The sequence below is a fragment of the Bison bison genome, unplaced genomic scaffold (assembly GCF_000754665.1).
Source record: "Bison bison bison isolate TAMUID 2011002044 unplaced genomic scaffold, Bison_UMD1.0 scf7180017864503, whole genome shotgun sequence".
Lineage (NCBI taxonomy): Eukaryota > Metazoa > Chordata > Mammalia > Artiodactyla > Bovidae > Bison > Bison bison.
In genome coordinates this window covers 8,330,528-8,335,735 of record NW_011495061.1, presented here as the reverse complement: position 1 = coordinate 8,335,735, position 5,208 = coordinate 8,330,528, and the positions used below count along the sequence as shown (strand labels likewise).

Genomic DNA, 5,208 nt, shown 5'->3' with positions numbered 1-5,208 from the left:
GGACTTTGAATAAAGCTCATCCACTAGAAAGGGACCAGAAACTCCAGGCAGACTTAGATTCTTTCACTTAGAGAAGTTTCAGTCTAGCAGAAAGGCAGGTGTCTGTGGGGACCACAGGGATGGTAGAAGCTGTATTTGTTTCTAAGCCTGCCATAAAAAAATACCACAGCCCAGGTGACTTAAAACAACAAATTTACTGCCTCATAGTCCTGAAGGCGAAAAGTCCAAAATCAGCGTGTTGGCAGGGTCATGCTGTCTCTGAAACCTGTGGAGGAGAATTCTTTCTGGCCTCTTCCTAGCTTCTGATGGTTTGCCGGCAATTCCTGATATTCCTTGACTTGCAGCTGCTGCGCTTCAATTCCTGCGTCTGTCATCATACGCCATTCTTCCTCCATGTATCCCTGTCTCTTCTCTGCTTATGAGGACACCAGCCACATTGGATTAAAGGCCTACCCTAGTCCAGTGTGACCTTATCTTAACTAATTGCATCTGTTATGACCCTGTTTTTAAATAAGGTCACATTCTAGGGCACTGAGGTTAGGATTCCAACATATCTTTTTGGGGAGGCACAATTCAGTCTGTAACAGTCATGCTGCAGTGGATGTCAGAATAAAAGGTTAAGGATTTCATTAAGTGGGTGGAACAAAGAGAAAGTGTGTTGCTTCTATCACAGCTCAAAATCTCCTAGAGCTACGTCCTTAACAGGCTCTTGTTGCCATCTTCTCTCACTTTCTCAAGACTTACTTCTCCAGTTATCTCCTGTCACTTCTAAATGATCAACCCCTCCCCCCCTTTTCAGTGGGACTATTTTCTTCAGCTCATAAACATGATTGACTATCCTTTATGTTTAAAGTCCTTCTTTGGTTCCTCATCCCTCTCCAATTACTGCCCATTTCTCTGCATCCCTTCACAACTTAATGTCTCACAATATTTGTTTACATGTTATCTCTATTTCACATTTTATCACCTCAAAATTCTCAAATTATGTCTCTTCCATTGCACCATTTCACCAAAACTTCCTGTGTCAAGGTTACTGTAATCTCCATGTTGTCAAGTTCAATGGACAATTTATTTTCTCATCTTACTCTCTCAGTTGCATTAGATCCAGATGACCACTCTTACACCACTGATTTTCTTCTTATCTCTGATGTCTATGACAATTTCTTCTCAGTCTTTGTTATAGACTCTCTTCCAATGTCTAAATATTGGTGTTCTGCAGGGCTGCTTCCTTCTCTCTTCCTAAATGATCGATTTATATAGCCCAAGATATCATCTACATGCTGATAATGACCATATTTATATCTCCATCTCACTCTCTCATTTGAACTCCAGTCCTACATATCCAGCTACCTGATTCAGCTACCTACTTGAGTTTTCTACTTGGATACATCATAAGCATCTTAGTCTAAATATGCCTAAACAGAGCTCCACTTAGTTCCTCAAACACATGAGGAGCTCTTTCCTACCTCTAGGCCTCATCTATGCTACTCCGTCTACTTAATTCCAGTTCTCCTCACTTCTTATTCTTCAGGTTTCAGGGAGACTCTTCTGCCCTCTGCCATCTAATATTCCCTTCCAATGCTATTGATATTTCTCAGGTGGCTCAGTGGGTAAAGAATCTGCCTGCAATGCAGGAGATGCAAGAGACATGGGTTCAGTCCCTGGGTTGGGAAGATTCTCTGGAGGAGGGCATGGCAACCCACTCCAGTGTTCTTGCCTGGAGAATCCCATGGACAGAGAAGTCTGTTAGGCAACAGTCCATAGTGTTGTAGAGTTGGACACGACTGAAGCAACTGAGCAACACACACACACGTACACATGCAATTACTCATGTATGATTTTTTCCCTCTCTCCTCCACTGGACTGTGTTCTCTTGAAGGCAGGGTTGTGTTTGTTTTCTTCTCCATCATATACCCCACTCACAGTACAGTGCCTGGCATGCAGTGGATGCTCAGCAATGACTTGCAAAATGAATGAATAGCTAATGACAGGGTTTTATATTGCCTTGGAAATGCAAGTCCCTGGGCAGGGCAAGGAGACCCCCAGGACTGTTACCCAGTTTCAGAAATTAGTGTCAGGGAAAGACCATAAAATTTCTTTCTAGGAAATCTGAAAATGTTTCAAATAAATGTGTCTATTCATTTATGTAATTGCACAGAGCACTTCTCCAGAGCTCTCATTATAAGTACTTCAGTAAAATAGGATAATGAGTCAGAGTGTTGAGAGGAGACAAACTGCCTTGGAACTTGAGGTCTTGGAAGAATCAGAGCCAACACCCTAAGTGTTGCTTCTCTTTAAGGAGGGATGTTGGTTCAAAGGGCCACAGTGGGTTCATCATCGGAAACTGGGACACCAGATTCAAGCCTGGGAGATGCCTTCTTGGTTGATTACAGATCCTTCAGACCCAAAGAATGAACTCTGCTTTATATTGCTATAGAAAAAGTGCTAACTTGGCTAAGTGAAGTTAGCCTCTGTTGCCTGGTTTCCCAAATGCATATGACACCTCTAAAGGGTCACGTTCATGACTCATTCACTCACAGACAGCTTTAGAAGATGAGGATGAGGTTGAGTATAAACAACTGAGGCAAAACTAATGATGCCTCTTGCAGAAAAGGCAACCCAGAGGCTGGGTTGGTGATATATAAAAGAAGACAGCAGTGGGGCAACTGATCAATAAAGAAATATTTTATTTGTTTCAAAGATAGCGTGCTTCAAAATTAGCTGCTCTTTCCAAAAAGAAGAATTTCTTCCAGTTATTCTATATAGCCAGGGAAGAAACTGACCTCTTTGGGAACCAGCCTGTATCAGAGGCTGAAAGCAGTAGAAATGGACTCTGACTACTTAAACTAGAAAAGGGGGGGTTTGGAAGGATAGTGAACAGCCCTAGGACTGAAGAAAAAGCTGAACAATCAGACGCCCGAAAGGCCAGTTATCAAGGGAGCTCCGGGGTTCTCAAGTGATCAACATTTCTTTAGGAAACTACTATCCGATGACTGAGATTCCAAATGAGAGCCCGACTGACCTACACCGAGAGCCATATGCCTGCTTCAGTGGGAAGGGGTTGGAAGCCTGAGATTCTTAGTCCCACTAGAGCCAAAGGGAGTAGAGGAAAAAAAAAAAAAAAGATTCACAAAGGACTCGATAGAGCAGACAAAACAAGCAATTCATGATTCTAATGGTGGTAGAGGTGTCAGTAACCAGATTAATGAATTAATTCATTGTGAACCTTATCAGCATTTATATAATTCAAGTCATGTGACTATAAGCTGTGTTATACAGATGAAATAAAAGACACTGATTAACATTAAAGAAGTTACCATGCAATGTTGGGAGGCAATTAAAAAGACATGAAATTGTTCAAGTTATGGTTCCTTGGGTTGCAAGAAAACAAAACTCAGAGTTACTCAAGTAAAGAATAGTGTTTATTGCAAGGAAGCAGAGCTCTCACAGAATCAAAGGACATGAAATCAAGTGCAGTCGAGCATCAGGGGAGATGGAGAGGAACAGAAGCAGCTGGCTACTGGTTCTATTTCTCTCTCTTGGGCCACGGGCTCTTCTCTGCTCTTTCCTTCTTGTCAGCTCCATTTTCCTTTCTCTGCAGAACAGCTTCCGCCTTTTACTCATCAACTTGCAAACGTTTGCCATTATTTTCAGTTTACAAGGCTTTTTCACCACCAACTGTCAGCAATCTTATGTCTCATATTAAGTTCTCAAGATAGAATCTGTTCAGCCTCGCTCTTCTCTTGGTGCAAGGTCACACAAAGTCAGATTTCTAGGCAACTAGTGGCTCAGGCTGTAAAGAATCTGGCTGTAATGCAGGAGACCTGGTTTTGATCCCTGGGTTGGGAAGATCTCCTGGAGAAGGGAATGGCTACCCACTCCAGTAGTCTTGCCTGGAAAATTCCATGGGCAGAGGAGCCTGGCAGGCTACAGTCCATGGGGTCACAAAAAGTAGAATGTGACTGAACAACTAACATTTTCACTTTTTTAGCTTTCAACACACTGGCTAATTTGGAGTCAGGTGGTCATCCTTCGTTCAGCTCGGCCTTAGCTGTGTGTGTGCGTGTTTTTGGATGGATGTTGGTCAGAAGGAGGTGTGTGTGCGAAACTATAGGCAGGGCAGAAAAATGTTTTTTTTTTTTTAATTTCTTATTGGAGTATAGTTGCTTTATAATGTTGTGTTCTTCTCTGCTGTACAGCACAGTGAGTCAGTCATACATACACATAGATCTCGTCCTTTTTGGATTTCCTTCTTTTACAAAAATATAACTACGATGAGTTAAAGAAGATAAATGGCTGATGTCGATAGAGATGGCTCTATTGTGTCCATGTTTTGGAAACATCTAGTTGAGAGGATAAAAGAGATGTAACAGAAGCTTGATAAGGTAGGACAGAGGGAAAATGTGGTGAGCATTTATTGTTTCTGCCAGATGAACATTCCCTCCCTCTGCTTTTACCTATGGTGCTCACCACACCGTCCCTCTGTTTCTTTAATCTGTGAAATCTCCTCTAAGCACTTCTAATCTTTACATCTATCCCAGAAATTTTGACATTTTGTGATTTTATGTTTATTTAGTTGAAAAATATTGTCTTTTTCCTTTTGAGTTCTCCTTTGTCAAATGGAATATTTGTAAGCATGCTGTTAAATTCCAAACATTTGGCTTTTTACAGATATCTTTATGTTAATGATTCAGTTAATTTCATTGTGACCAAAAGACATACATTATATAGTCTGATCTTTTTTAATTATAGGCTTTTTATGGTCCAGAATATAGTCATTCTTGGTAAATGTTACATGTGTGCTTGAACTGGTATGTTCTATATGGGTCTGTTTGGTTTGGCTTATTCATGTTTTGTTTCTGTTTCAGCTTGTGGGATCTTAGTTCCCTGACTGGGGATTGAACCCAGGCCCCTTGCAGTGGAAGTGCAGAGTCCTAACCACCGAACCACCAGGGAATTCCCCATTCATTTTTTCTATATTTTTAGTGATCTTCACCAAGTTGTTCAGTACTGAAAGGTGTTAAAACATGCAACTGCAATTGTGGATTTATCTAATTCTTCCTTCAGTTCTATCAGTTTTTTATTTCCTTTTTTGAGGTTCTGTTATTAACGGTATATACATTAGAACATATATACATATGTTCTCTCCTCTTGATGGATTAATCAATTTATTATTATAAATGTATCCCTTTATCTTTTAATATTTCT

The 5,208-nt window shown here is 40.8% G+C and overlaps 1 non-coding gene across 1 annotated transcript; it reads right to left on the bottom strand.

The window, feature by feature from the left end:
• Nucleotides 1-4,883: 4,883 nt before the first annotated feature.
• TRNAG-UCC lies at nt 4,884-4,956 on the bottom strand. Its single transcript has one exon. It is a non-coding gene; the product is annotated as a tRNA-Gly (tRNA).
• Nucleotides 4,957-5,208: the final 252 nt, after the last annotated feature.